Genomic DNA, 16,291 nt, shown 5'->3' with positions numbered 1-16,291 from the left:
TAGTTGCCGACCGGAGCTTGGCAGTAACTCCTCACGTGATCATCACACCTCCTTCTGATGCGCCAAGACATAATATGCAATCACAAGTCAGGCGTTTCGGCAATGTTACTACCAACAGCACGAATACCGCAAAATCCTTGCAACGCCATGCCGCCACGGCGCATTCAAAAGACACCGTGACGGCAGTGTTATTCAGATTTGCCTGCATGGTGTGTCTTTTTCAAAGGACTTAAGATAAGTCATGATTATGCAATAGCAGTTTTTTATTTCTGATATCTAATTGTATTTGTGTATTTTAAATTTGGTTTTAAAATCTGCTGTGTGTTGTCACATTGATTTTAATGTTTTATGTTCTTGTTGTTTATGCACCTAGAACACACATTGAATTGTTTAGGAGATGTGTTACATAAGTAAAGCTGCCTTGCTTTGCCTTGATTAAATCATGAGATACATTTTTTTTATCATAGTGGCAAGACTGTGCTTCTGTACAGCTTGACCTGGCTATTTCCTTCTACTAATAGTTGGTGTGGTTCCTGTGACCTCTGCCGTCTGTGAGGAGGAGGGAAAGTCTTAATGGGATGTTCCAGGATCTTTTTTAAAATAGAGTGTTGGTAGATTCGGGCTGAGGGAGGACAAAGGGAGGAATTTGGGAGAAGAGAGGGGTGTTGGGGGCGGAGGAGGATGATAATGACGATGATGAAGGGACAGCAGCGTCTCCTCCTGTCCCTCTGCGCCTATCAGCGCTCTCATGGCACCGGGCCGCCAGTTTGACCCGGATAAAAGTCCAACCGACGGGTTCTGTCTCATCAAGCTCTGTGCAACGAGCACTCGGTGTTTGAGGGACTCCACCGAGGCACACGTTTACGGATCGTAAAGTATTTTTATTTTTTTATTTGTTTGTTTTGTTTTTTAAGAATGCGCAGCGTTATCGGAGATCGTTTAATCTGCGGAGGAGCTGACGTCATGGAGATCTGACACCAAACGGGACAACTGGGTGAGCTGTTGGACCAACCTGGCAGGGAGAAATAGTCATTTTATGAGAGTCAAGGTGGGACCAAATGCTTTAAGTCTGGTGTCAACTTCAGTAATTAACACAGACAGTGTGTAACTCAAGCCTACTTATTCAACTTGTACCAAATCTTTCCCATTTTAATCCAATTTGTCTAACTAAAAAATATGTATTGAGCCACAATAAATTTGACCCTAAAAATCAACTTAATAATTGTTACTTTTTCATTTTTACATATTAAAAAAAATACTTTATGGAACCAGCTTCACACATCGATTTGATAGAAAAATGCTGCTCAGTTAAAAATGCAAATCAGCTTTTAATAAATTGGTTGTTAAGGACTTAAAAAAAACGAAATGTAGGATGGTAACAGGTGAGTTTTAAGACTTTATGCTGTTGAATCCTATTTTGATCTCTTAAATTTTTGTCATCCAGTAAATGTGCAAATATTTCTCCTGATTTACAATAATTCAGCCCAGATATGTTAAAAGATCTTGGTGGGTTTGGAGTGCTCTGTAGGTCAGAAAATCACATCAACAAATAATAAGCTAATAAATCATTTGGTTGATGTAAACACAACATTTTGAATACCATTTAGTGAAAAATCTTGCTACTTTTTCCAGTTTTAGTTTAACAGTTTCCAGTTCAAGTGATGGTTTGTAATCGTCAATCAGCGGTGCAAACCCAATGCCTCTACTGGACAGGAAATCTGCTAAGATAATTTTTTCACATCAGCCTAAATATCAATATTACTTAGGTTCATGTCATCTCCAGTCCACCTTACAAAGAGCCATTTCAGAAGGGCTGAAGGGCCACATGTGGCTCCAGAGCCACAGTTGCAGACCACTGGTTTAGTACCACAGCACTGGAAAGTATGACAAAGGCTGAAGCATGGGTTGTATTTGTTCTGTAGTTAGTACGTTTAAAGTTTTCTTTTGAGGACGTTTTGCTTCTCTGAAAATCAAAATGAAAGTTGTGGCTTTTGCCATCTGTACACCACCCTTCCCCTGAGTGTCGCTGCGGGTTTCCATTAATGAATCTTCAGGGTAATTTTACCGGAACTTGGTGGCATGTGCGTGTCTCCATTTTAGCTGGCCAGCCCAAAGGACCTTATCTGGGCCATTTTCAGCAACTGACAGAGAACCTCAATAGGGGTGGGTACTCAGAATTACCTGGTGGAGTGGCCGAGCAGGACCTGTGGTTAACTCATACTGATTGGTTTCAACTCATTAGGGAATGACATCAACATTGGTCACCAAAACGACCAGCATTTGTAAAATTAGAAGAGTTGCTGGCGAAGCAGATTAGAGGGAAAATACAATAAGCTGTGTTCCCGCTGCTTTAATATCACCATTTTGAAAATCCCAATGCCCAAAAATATGGCGGAAATCCTCCCAATGAGGTTTTGTTGTCTCACAGAGCTTAAAAAAACTACCCTTCTTCTGGTCATTGAATGCCTCATTTTACATCACACAGCTGCTCTCTCTTAGCCTGGAAAGCCATCCTATATATGTGAACTTATAGTCTGGCCATGGTCTGTTGACAGCTCTCCATCATGGGGCGGGATCAATGGGTGTCCCCACACGTTATTGGATAACAAACAACATGCCATACTCACCGCTACGGATATCAGTCAATGAGGCAGGCTGCCATATTCTGCCAAAGAAGATACAAATGCATCCTTTTACTTAATAAACTTAAGTACTTCTATGTACTTCTTATCTTAAAGAAAAGCCCAAGTCAAAATAGTCCAAAGTTCATTTCAAAGCAGTTGATTTCAGAGGCTTCACCATCTTTGTTTTTTCAGTAACATTAAGTCCACTGTGATTGGGCCACCAAAACCAGTAGAGCACTGTGATTGGCTTGCTACCGAGCAGTCGCCTTCTTAGTTTCACTCAGTCGCAGTATCATCCCACCCACCTGACTGATAGAGCACAGTGATTGGCTCACCAAACCAATAGAGCATTGTAGTTTGACTGCTACGGATGTAAGTCAATGGGACAGTTCACCTCATGGAACAGTCAGGGAAGAAGACAAAAATATATCGTTTTTCTCAATAAACGGGCTGTGATTGGCCAGCCACAATACTGACTGGAGCTGAGGACGTTCCAGTAGAGCATTGCTAGCATTTGCAAAGCAAAATTATTTTCTCCGGTCTAGATTCTAGTTCTCTCTATCTCCTGAATTAATGTATTTAAGCCGTACTTTGACAGAAAAAAAAGAAAATGTCATTAATGTCTCAGCAAAGTTCTGAAAGGGCTGATTTTGTTTGGAGACAGCAGCACTCCTATTGTGGAAACACGACTGTTGGGGTCTTTGTTGATCCATCTATGAGAGGTTTTGGTGTGAAACTCTTTGTGTGCATTGTGTGTGCTGGGAAAGTTAAACCTGACACCTGCCTCTCTGTTTCATGCTGATACTTCCTGTTCAACGTTTCTTTTACACGACCCTAAAATTATCTACTTTTCCTCAAAAAGTGTCCCTTGTTCTTCAGAAGTAGTAGGAAATTCTAAAGTGTTAAGTTCTTTCTTTGAATAACAAAACCCAACTGCATCCTCAGATACAAAAAACTGGGTTCATCTAAAAGCACTGAGCTGTGTCCTCAGACCTTTAAAAACGGGAAGCTGAAAAACAATAAAACAATCATGGTGCGACACAGGAAGACCTGCTCTTTGAGTCCAGGCCCACACACAGGTACACCTGGTCACTATGCACACTCACCTGTTTTCCATCTGACCACTGCCGGTGCCAGGGCGTGCCCATTTGTCTGTAAACAATCCTGTGGGTGCATTACATAGGCTGCATTTGCATTAGACAATTTTCAAGTGAACACAAAAGACCATTGTATCAGACCGTGGCATCATTAACACATTTAAAGAGCAAGTCAACCCCTACCAGAGTCTTAACTCCACTCCCACTTCATGTTTGAAAAATGCAACAAATGCTGTTGCCTGGCAGACCGAGAGGGCGGAGCTGCTAACAAATACACACACACACACAGGCTCACGACAGCATTGTGTCATCATAATGTACCAGTTTACATCATAGCATACCTCTTAGCCAATAGCGGTGGCAGATTTAAATTAAAATACAGTGCAGAGTTTTTACCTGACAACGGCACAACACTGCCAGTTTTAGGCAGAAAATTTAAATTTTAACTAAGATGCACTGAAGTGCCAAGTTATTGACGGCACTTGTCTGCAGCACGATTAGACACTCGTTTATTTAGTTTATCAGCAAAAAAAAGTTTATTTGGGGGTAACTTGCTCTTTAAGCTGCAGCACGTTAAGCTGTTGTGCAGTGTTGTAGCCAAAGAGCACAAAGCCACTGTTTAATGTGGCCTTAGGATGAGTGCACAAACACACCTGTCACAAAAATAAAGTACACTTTTTAGGTTTGTTTTCCTTGCTATAAACCTGCTAATTATACCAAAAATGCACTTTTATGTTTCAAATGGAAACTAATGATCCTTGTAGTCGTTTAAGAACTGAGCCATGATCACTTTGGGAAGAATGAGTTCTGGAATGATGTTATGATTGGAGAAAATGAAACACTTTGGGACTCGTCTTTTCATGGATTAGCGAGTGCCAGAAATAAAAACTATTCCATAAACAGTCTTTTTGTTTTAGCACATTTCTCCATCTTGTGTGATTTCCTGCACATTCACACCATTTTACTTCACATTCCCTCGTCACCTAACAGAATTCCTGGCACTTCCTCTAATTGAAACCATAAACTCGGGAACACTTAACATCACCCGGCTTCTCTTACTCAAGATGTTTTGGAAATAAGCCGCAAAACCGTGAGGACAGTTTTATTGACACTAATTACATCACTAGGCTTTTCCCCCCACAATAATGCCACAAGTATCCTGAGAGGGACCCATCTGCTGCAAACAGAGACCAGGTTTTGGGAGTTGGCGAGCAGATGAAATGCATCACTGCCACCTTCTCCAGCTCAGCTCTCCATCTTTATTTGCCTTGGTCATAAAATGCCTATAAAAGCAAGGATAACTTTGAAATGACTTCTCAAACGCAGAAGAGGACTCGGACTGTTGCAATATTGCCACCGGTTGGGTCGAGGAGGAGATATGGGGTCTCATTAGAAATGCATTAGAGGAGAAAAGGAAGGCAGGTGGAGAATTGAGGAGATGAGCTGGAGTTTTTATCTGTTAAACTATGAGTGGAAAAATATTTGCACCTTCCATCTCATGCTTGAATCGACTGTTTTTTTGCCTTTATCGTTGTTTCTATCCCGTTCACACCTTTGTACCTCAGCGACCCATTTAATATCAGCTACAGAGCTACGGCACTCTCACGGCTTTATCCCATAAAACATATTACTGCAAGAAAAAAACATTCAGAATATTTCACAAGAAGAAGTGGGGGTCTTTTGGATCAATTTAATATCTTCCTTTGTGCTTTGCTTGAATTAGAGGAGGCAAAGGATGTTGCAACTCCAGCAGAAAGGAACTTTATTGTCTTCTTCTGAGATTATTGGTTTTAAAAGTAAGGAGAAAGAATTTCTGGTTCTGAAGAGTTTTATTTTACCTCTATAATGGAATGCGTTTGACAATGAAATACCATTCTTAAAATAAAAAGCAGAGGTGGAGTTACATTAGAGCAGTGGTTCCCAAAGTTAGGCTCAAGACTCCATCGTGAGTCACCATAAGAATGACAATTTCAGTGGATTTCTAGAAATCAAAATAAGATTGAAAAACAATTGCTGAAGCTGTATTTCTAGCATAATTGTTACAAAAGCATAACAAAATTGTCATAAATGCATGTAGGTGAATAGGAGAATAAGTTTGTCTTTATGCCCTGAAATATTTGGTATTTTAAACGTGTTTGTTTTGTCAAATCAGAGATTTCAGTGGTCGTAAGTCTTGATAGTTGCTGTGGGTCTGAAGCAGAAACGTTTGGAAAAAACTTGACCAGATGACTCGCAGGATGAGAGTAGAGAAATCTCCTCATCCTCTGCAAGTCCTGCATGCTGCCCTCACCCCAAAGCAAAAGTAAAGAGGTAAACATTCCTTTTTTAGGACATATTTTGGACAAAGAAAATCAATGGTTTCAATAGTTTAAGGGAGGAATAAAAGAAACTTGATCAGAACTCTGACCCTCCATGTGCATCAGATTTAAGTCTGCCCTCAAACACATTACTTTAGCCTGACTTTTCCCACATGACTGTCTTCATTCATCAGTGTGACGCTTCTCTTATAGCGGCAGCCTGTGACATTCTTTTGTACTTTTTAGCTCACTGACGTTGCTCAGTTAGTTTTTACTTGTTTCTCTTTTATCTCTTATCTTAGTGCTTTTACTTGTTTTATGGTTAGTTAATGTAGCGTAGTTAATCTACATAACTAGAATTTAACGCTGTTGCTATGCAGCTCTGCTAAATTCTGAGAAAGATCAAACGGATTGGCAAATTAATTTTATATATATATATATATATATATATATATATATATTCATGGATCGATAGAAGTTCATACACCATTTTGCTTGGTCTACATTTAATCCAAAGATTAATATTTAATTTAAGAGATTTAAATTAACAGCAAAAGTTTATTCATTAATTCAGAAGATTTAAAGAGATTTTTGCTTATTCAGTGACCAAATATGCACCACTCTGTGTTTTATTTCAAAGAAGAATCAGGTTTAAAAAGTTAAGAATTTATTACTAACAATTTAAACATGACAATTTAAAAGAGGTCAAGACATCAATGCAATGTTCCTTGGAATTGAGAAACACCCCATAACATGCAGCTGTTAGCTAGTATGCTAACACAGAGCTAACGTGTCTCCAAAGGAGAGATAAAATGTCCGTTTCTTGGTGGTATTTTAAACCAGACAGCGAAGGCAGCGTAACAGCCACTTGTAACGTGTTCGTACTGGGCATTCGACATGCTGGAGAAGACATAAACAGTCTTCAAAACGATCCACTTTCTCCTTCAGGGTTTTTCCCTTCAGGTGTCATCACGTTGAATCATTGGTCTGCATTAAGTCCCAGTTCACGGCAGCATCTCCAACAAAAACACGGAGCCAGCCAACAGTGAAAGATACGTTAATAAACAGAGAAATTCATTCTGCAGCACCTGAGCTGACCACACCGATGGCTACAGGTGTTGTGCATGTAAATGTTAGCCTGCTGGCCATGGCACCACATGCCTCCCTCATCATGGGAATGTGCATCGCTCAATAGAGCCACATAATGAGTGTCTGAACAATAAAAAAAATGAGCAACTCTCCCATTAATTATATTCATATTGTTAACATGTTTTTTATCAATGTTCTTTCTAAACAAGTAATTTTTTTCTGCAAATAAACTAAAGAAATGGCATAAATAGAAAGAAATACCTAAATAATAATAAAAATAATAAAGGAAAACTTGGATGGGTTTTCTCTTTTTTCTTATTTTAATGCTTTACTGAAATATCGGATTCAGTATCGGCAGATACTCAAAATCAAATGACTCCTATTGGCAGCAAAATATGTGATCGGAACATCCCTGTTAAACACAGAATTAGATCTGATTAAGCTGCTAACAACATCCAGGAGGGATGATTGGCAGTTTGCTTGTATTGGTGTTCAAAATAGTTCAGTTGAATAGTCTCTGAACGTTCTACACCATCCTGGATGAATTTGAACGTTCAAGAACATATATTTGAAATAAAGACTGCTAGTGAAGATCAAAGTATCAGATGCATTCCTGAAATCCAAACTCTACTTTTTTTACTGTCTTCCCAGACAGAAATCCTGGTACTGAAGAGATCGACTGGACCTGCTGCACCTCACTGACCCCTCACAAGTCTGATGAACCCAATGCACCATGGAGCACGATGTGATCACAGGTCTGTCCATTTGGACCATTATGGCCATCGTTTGCAACTCAGTGGTAGGCGTCCTTATCCTCATCCTTTTCGTCATCCTCTACAAGGCCTGCAAGGTGCCTTCACACACAGACAAAGTGCTGGTTTTTGTATCCAGCCTGGAGCAAACGAAGGCGGAACAGAAGTACATGCAGACTGCTGCCTGATTGGGACTTGAGAGTGTGGACTTGATGCTAAACTCAAGCTGCACCTTGCAGAATTTTAGCTCTCTCTTTCCCTTTTACAGTTCTCCTCCATCAGTCCTCACTCCTCATCTCATCGGTGCCATGTGCGGGAGCTCAGAGTAAGCTAACTGCATTAAGATTCGTGGCAAGACCAACAGCAACAACAACAGACAGGCCCAATCCTCTTATCTGTGCTGTGCGTCGCTGGGACTGTCCATCTGTCAGTCAGTTTGGCTTCTTCCACACTGATACATCGTGATCTCCTCCTCTGCTCTCATCCGTCACATCGCGCCTTCTAAGAAACTCGAGGGCGTAGAGGAGAAGCTGCACAATGAGGTGGAATATAACAAGTTAGGGCATCCTATGGATGCTTGATGGACCAAACAGGTTTTTAGAGGAAGCAACAACATAATGTAGCTTTTCTTCCCAGTAATAATGCAGCAAACACACAACAGGTAGAACAAGGCAGCTGGAATAGAGATGTTGCTGCAGGAGGTGTCTGCGTCAAGACAGACGGAGATAAAGTTTGGTTTATTTTTGGGAGGAGGGGGTAAGGAAGTGCAGGGAAGAATTAGAAATGGGGTTCTTTGATGTTTTGTTGACAGGAAAAGGAGCCAGAGGGCCCCGTTTGACAGTCTTCCCTTTATAACACACACGTTTCAGCTCGCGTTGATCCAACTCCCACAGGATTAAAGGCAACAGCGACAGTGTAGCTGCAGCGCCGTTGCCCGTGTTCTGCTGCCTTCCCTTTATTCACTCTGAAGACAGATTGAGATGCTTGCAGGGCGTCATCAGACATGACTGACAAATTGTTTCTCGTTGTGATGAATATCCTGCTGATTTTTACTTAAAGGAAAGTGAAATTTTCCCAAAAACAAATGTTTTATTTCTTTCTTTTTTTTTTGATGAGATCTTTCTGTTCTGCCTAAAGTCATCTGTTACCCTCAGGTTGCAAAAACACACGTTTTTATTTTGCTGGAAAAAAAAAAGAACTGCTGGTCAATTATTGTTGATTTTTTTCTACTGACACAATAAAATGTTTTTTTTACATGTCTGCTGTTTATTACCAATAACATCTTTTCACTGTGAACAGCAGAGCCTGAATGGGAATCAGAGTTTATCTCCTGCAGCGTTCCTCTCTAAGATAATCGATGTTAAACCTGCTGATTGCAACTGTGACCCACATCCTGTTGTTAATCAGCTACAAGCACATAATCCTTATCTTGCAACTACAATCCAAAATCGCTGTAGTGGTTTTGTTAATGTAAACTGATGATCTCCTTAAATCAATAATTAACATCATTATACTGAGCGCATAATAACTATTCACTCTTTTTCCTGAAGAGGTAGAATCCACATTCATCTCAACTCTTCAAATAATCACTGTAAATCCCTTAATTTGACCCTTTATTTCATTACACACACTGTTAAAAGGTTAACTTTACATAACACTTGTCAGTAACTCTTTTCTCTGCCTCTTACAAAGAATTATATCATTTTTAATAGAATAACATGGCGAAAATAACTCAAAATGTTGAGCACATCTAAAAAACCCTAAATATGTTGCTAAATGCCATGTGAAATTATTTCTAAAAAGTATTTAAAGAATTCTAACACAAAATACGACATTTTAGGACTTTTTCTTCAAAGTTGTAAATATTTTGCCCTTTTTTTTCTGTTGAAAACGAGCTTGACGATGGACACACTTAACTAGGTAAAGAAAAGGACACGTTTAAAAAAACACCCTACTAATATGACTAAAATATACATCATCTTTTCTAGTAGTAGTGTGCTGGGGAATATCATGCACTGATATGAAGGTTGAGTGATGTGTGCATCCTTTTGTACTGCCATGTGGGTCTCCACTTCACTTTCACTTTTATTTAGATCTCTTTAAAAGAATATAGAATTAGTGTTGATCGTCATTCTTGTAGCGTGTCTTGACTCATAGGTACGCTCATCAGAACTAAAACTAAGCTTTTCATATAATACTCTTGGTACTCTAGGTTTTTTAATGTTCCTGGTCATATTTAGCCTGGCAAGCCAGACTAAATAAATGTATTATTTAGTCTGGCCACGCTCCATTGACGGCTCTCGGTTGTGGGGCGGGTTCTACCGTTGTCTTTCAAATGATCTCCGCATTCCACTGGACAATGAATGTGACATACTCTTGTTTCACTCCGTTGCATCATCCCACCCACCAGGCATATAGAGTGCCCTGACTGGCCCACAAAGCGGATAAAGCTCTGTGATTTGTTCACTAAGCAGATAGACCACTATGATTGTCCCACCATTATGGACCAATCACAGCTCTTTATGTGTTTGAAACCCCTCTAGAGAGCTGTGATTGGCTAGCCAGAGTCCTGGTAGGAGCTGTGGAGGTTCCAATGGAGCGTGCCTAGACCAAACTTTGCAAAGCAAGAATTTGGTCTAGTTCACTAGGCTAGGTCATATTCAGAAGTGATGCAAACAATATTTTACCTTCAACCAGGAGTTTGCATTAGTTCTGTGTGAGCATCGTAGTACACACCTGGCTGTGCAGCACATGACCAGACCTCTGGACAATAATCTAACAGTGAAAACACAAGTTTTTAATTACATATTCCACCAGACTAAAAGGCAGCATTCATGAACGTTGTCTTACAATTGAAGAGACCTCTGCCCATCTTGCTGATCACTCTGTTTATATGTGTTTATATCCCATTTAGTTTCGGTTTAGGCTCATCCAACAGCATCCTATTGGTTCCAGAGACAATGCACTTTGTCTTAGTCACATTTAAAGTTAGTCTATTGTTTGTCACCTATTAAAATATTGATTTTAGTTCCTATGTCTGCACTGTTTCAAGTTCCTCAGGTGAGGAATTTGATGAATAGATTGTAGAATACCTACATACATAGAGAACTTTGCATTTTTAGGGCATATGGTAAATCATTTGTGAATACTGAGTTCTGAAGTAGACCCAGGCAACTTCCCTGTGGAACACCACAGAGAAGATTTGTTTCTTCAGAATAAATGTCCATTGTAAAAGGAAGTCTGTTTCCTGTTTTTCAGGTTTTGTTTAACATGGTAGTTTTTGCAATAAGGATCATGATCAACAACATCAAAAGCTGAACTGAACTCTAATATCACTTCTTCAACCAAATCTTTATTTCACCATTCCAGTCGTTTGTCATTTGATTCATGGCAGCTGTAGAATGTCCAGATCTGTATGTGGGTTGATAATCTATATTTAAAATATTTTTGGATTGGATCATGAGCAACAATCTCCATTATTTTTCTCAGAGTATCTAGCAGGCTAAGTCTACTAATAGAGCCACTGAAAAGTAGGCTAGTCCCTTTTGAAAATGGTATTTTTTTTTCTGTTTCCTAAGAATGTGGATCAATAGCCTTTTCTAAACTTAAGTATATCACATTACAAATGGGGATAGCAATTAAATGTGCAACTAATTTTAATCATTTTGAGTCCATATAATCTTCACCAGATAGTTTGTCCTCACACTATAGTAGTTATTCTTCTACATAGCTTTTGGTCACTTTAGCAAATTCTAATTTACAGTGTTTACCTTCCGTGATTTAGTGATGAATACACGAAAGGATGGCACTGATTTAACTTTCCTTCCCATCATTTCATTTAAAATAATCCACATTCTACAGGTTTCAAGTTTCTTATTTATAATCAGATTTTCATAATACAATTTTTTCTTCAGTTTAGTTACATGATTTCTTAATTTCAGATATATTTGCCAATCTGATTTGTAATTGGAATTACTTACTACTGCCTCTATAAAATCTCCAAACTTGAAAATAAATAAATAAATAAATAAAATCATCTGTTTTCTGCCAGTAGTTGGTTTTGGAAATTATGTATCTAAAACGAGTCGTTTAAAAATAATTCCTGTTTGTGACATCACACATGGAGAATAATTTCACCTCTGACATGCAAGACAGCTTTTGCTGGAAAAGCTCCTCCTAGATTTCAGAGCATCTCAGCCTATAGCAGCCTGAGTGTGGGAAGGGTGGGCGTGGCCAGCTCCAGTTTGTTTTCTTAAAGTGACAGAGCCCTGAATGACTCATTCTGTAAAGTGCTGAAATTGTCCAGAATAAAACTGCTGAAATTGCTTCATGTGAGAGTGATTTAGTGCAAAGAACTACACGAACATGTTTTGTATTGATCATATAACTATTAAAAGTCAAAACATGTCCCCTTTAACAGAATAGATTAATGAAGCTAAACTTTTTCACTAGAATATAAAAAAATAGGTGAAATCATAAAGCATTTATATCCTTATGTACCAAACTGATGGAAATATGGAACGTTTTACTCAATTAAATGTTAAGTAGAAATAAAACATTTAAGATGAAGTTTAAACTACTTCAAAAACATGGATTGATCACAGATGAACAAAAGACTTGTGGCATTGCAATAGCCACACGTGTGTGTGTGTGTGTGTGTGTGTGTGTGTGTATCTGTCTGTGTCTTTTATTTATCCTTTTGACAGCTTCTGTCTTGATCCCTGTCTCCTTGGCTGTTTCTCGCCTGTTTCCAGCAGCTACTCAGCAGCCACGAACCCAGTGATCTAATCGGCTGTAAGGCAGAAGTGAATCGCTGCACTAATCTTCTCTGATTTTCACATCAAATCTTCACATGGGCTGCGGTAAGAATTCACTACAGTGGAAACTGTGTGTTTACCTACGAGCTATCAGTTTACATCCATCTGCTCTCCTGACTTCCTCACTTCCATTGATCCTTCCATTTCGGGTTTGGTTGTGTACTGTTTGCTATTTACTTTAGATAAGGCACGGCTACTCTCCAGAAGTGACTCCTGATCAAAGAAGACATGGTGGAAGACGTGGCTATTGTTGTGAATTGGTGCTGTGTAAATAATTGGATTTAATTGCAGAGCTGCGTAGTTCAATTTGGAGTCTCACTACAATCAGCCTTGTGTTATATAACTAAAGAGAGGTTACATGCAAACAGATTACTAATAAATGCAGGAGGGGGCATTAATCTGAAAGTCCATCTGCACCACTGGTTGCATAACTCACATCAGGCTTCACATCAGTCACCAGCAGTGTCAGGCTGTGTGTTATGTTGCACAATCCCTAAAGAATCAAATGCTAATCTACACGCTCAAAAGCATTCAGGATTTTTATCTTATGTAATTTTTTTTTTGCACAAATTAAATTTCCCAGATTTGTTTATGTGTCATTTGCAGGAATGATAAACAGTGTGCAGGCAAATGCATGTGTGCCTTAAATGCTGCTCTTGTGTATGAACGACTAATGACAAAACTAACCATTTGTGATCAAATTCTCACAAACACTCAATGCACCAACTTGCCCGCAGACACTCAGCTGTTAAATCAATTATGACAGTAGTGCAGCTCTGAAGCTGAAATAACTGTAATTTGGTATAAATGTTTATTTTGTCAGCAGAGGTTTAATTATTGTACGTAACAAGCTGAAAAAATGTGGTTGATAGCAAACGCATCAGGATGCAAAACATGGGAGGAAAAGGCAACATCAGGACAGGATCGGTGGGACTGAGCTACATACAAAAAGGAGAATGAGAGTTTTTAAATGATGCTGCATAAATGAGCTACACTCCACTTTAGTCAAAGTTGGGAAAACTTGAAGAAAAGAAAAGAAAAGAAAAGAAAAGAAAAGAAAAGAAAAGAAAAGTGACACCATCTCGTCCTGTCCACTTCACCAGACTGAGTGTGAGTTTGGATCTGACTGGAGTGTAATGACCTGCTCGACCCTGTCAGACAGCTACCATTATCTAATAATACAGTGTTAGACTGCCATCTGCTGGCTCAGGTCAAAACTGCAGATATTGAATGCAGAAGCATCTGACTGAGCCAAGAACCTCCTCTGTCCTGCAGCTTGACTTACTGCTGCCCTCTGCTGGTGGTTTGGGGTTAAAGCAGCATTCGATAAGAAGGATCAGTGTGAAATGAAAAGTTTAACTAAGGGAATAAAGTACGTTAAGTTTCTTTTTCCTCATCAGCTCATTTTTTGTGTTCTGCGTAAGTGAACGTCATAGAGTTAACAATCCTGAGATACTCCTGAATTCAAACTATGTTCAAAATATGTCAACAATTATTAAAATATGTATTCTATTAACGTTTTTTAACAAATAATATAGAAGAAGAAGAAGAAGAAGAAGAAGAAGAAGAAGAAGAAGAAGAATGATAACAAATCAGCTATTAGGGTTTAAAGAGTTAAATGGTGAGGTGATTGAATCAGAATTTTCAGTCTTTTTTAAGAGACAATATGTAGTTTTTACTGTTAATCTCTGGAAATATCCATCAAACTGTTGTTGAAAATTAATTAAATGATGCCCAGTAGCTGAAAAATATTGGCAGCTTTGTAACATAACCATAAAAATCAGGTCTAAAATACATGGGAGTGGGTCAATGGCCCAATCCCAATACTCTCCCTGCGCCCTGCGGTCTTCAGCAAAATCCACTTGGAGAAAGTGCACAGTAAGGCTTCGAGTGTGTGGTACACAAGTGTGCAAATACTTGTCTAATGGAGACAGGGAGCCTTGCATAATCGATCGCAGCGTATGCGGGGATGCTGGTCGCTATGATACATTTTTCAAAAACCTTTATTAAAAACTTTCAAACAAACAACCAGTTATTTGAAATAAATTTAAATTTATTGATCCATCCATCCGTCCATCCATTTTCATCCGCTTATCCAGAGTCGGGTTGCTGGAGCAGTAGCCCAAGGCGAGAGGTTCCGACTTCCCTCTCCCCAGCCACTTGGACCAGCTCCTCCGGGAGAATCCCAAGGCGTTCCCTGGCCAGGTGAGAGACATAGTCCCTCCACTGTGTCCTGTAAAGTTATTGATGTTTTGTCTAAATAATTCAGAGGATAAACTCCTAAAACAAACTAATTTCATTAGAAAATACATATATTCATAAAAGAAACTTGAGCCTTTTCTCCTGCAGCAATGTATTGTGGGTAATACACTTCAACCAAGTCTGCATCGATGTGGACTTGGGTGAAGTGTGGATTAAGGGTGCAAAAGGAGAGTGATCAACTTCTGCATTTGAGAATGGAGACACCCTACACACTCGCACCCCTGGCCCGGAAGGAGCAATTGAAGGGTGCAAGGATGGAAGTGTGAGTACTGGGATTGGGCCTTTGTCTCTGAGCGACAACATATTAGACGCCATGTTTCCTTCTACAGGAGCTTGTAAGGACAAAATGCATTTACTGATTTGTAACAAGTAGTTACAAAACTTTCACCATTCATATACATTGTTTTACTCATTTACCTCTTCACTCATTACCAGTGATGAAAGGGAGTCTGATGTGCTTGTTATGCTGGCGGTTGCACTTCCAGTGATTTTTGACCCTAATGGCCATCCGTTGGAAAGGTTTTACTCTAATATAAAAATACTGCTAGCTTGCAATGATTTAGGTATGTACTGCGCCCTATCGCCAGGGAAACACGTCATCACTTTAAACTTGATTTAAAAACCTACATCAAACCTGACAGCTGAGCTGAAACAAAGACATATTTGGACTCTGTTACTATGATTCAACCCTCCCACAGTCTTTATGGGTGACCCCGCGAGGAAAGTTGACCATTTCCAGGGTTGATGGGTTATCCCTTGAGGTCCACGTGGCAGGGGTGAGGTGGTGCTCACTCCTGCCACGTGGACCTCAAGGGATAAACCATCAATTCTGCTCAATGGTCAACTTTCCTCGCGGGGTCACATCCATTAGGACAGTGGGAGGGTTAAGACAATAGGACACATTCTGTTTACATAAATAAAGACGAGAATCCTCCAGAGTTTGATGTCGGGGGTGATATTTATTTGTAAGCGTTTCCACAAACAGTTAAACATGGTCACTGAGTTCATGGCCACAGCGTGTTCATTCATTCTTTCTTCTAAAATCATGAATATCTTCTTTATAATTGAAAGTGAGCTCGCGTTGATGCTAAGCAGGTGTGATGTACGTCAGACTGAGATAAGATTACACTCTGACAAACAGCGTGGGAGGGGGGGGGGGGGGTTGATGCGTAAATGTTTTCTGAAGAACACTGGGGTTCCAGACAGAAGAAATGCTGAAATACTCATTTTAGACTTCAGACTTTGAGCAAAGCATGATGGTAGAATTAGTTTGTCCAAAAGAGAAGCACCTGAAGTCACCCACAGATCCTTCACGCAGCTTCTTCATGAAACTCGTGGACATTTTGCACCTGG

The sequence above is a fragment of the Nothobranchius furzeri genome, chromosome 17 (genome assembly GCF_043380555.1).
Source record: "Nothobranchius furzeri strain GRZ-AD chromosome 17, NfurGRZ-RIMD1, whole genome shotgun sequence".
Classification (NCBI taxonomy): domain Eukaryota; kingdom Metazoa; phylum Chordata; class Actinopteri; order Cyprinodontiformes; family Nothobranchiidae; genus Nothobranchius; species Nothobranchius furzeri.
This window is presented reverse-complemented; position numbering follows the sequence as displayed.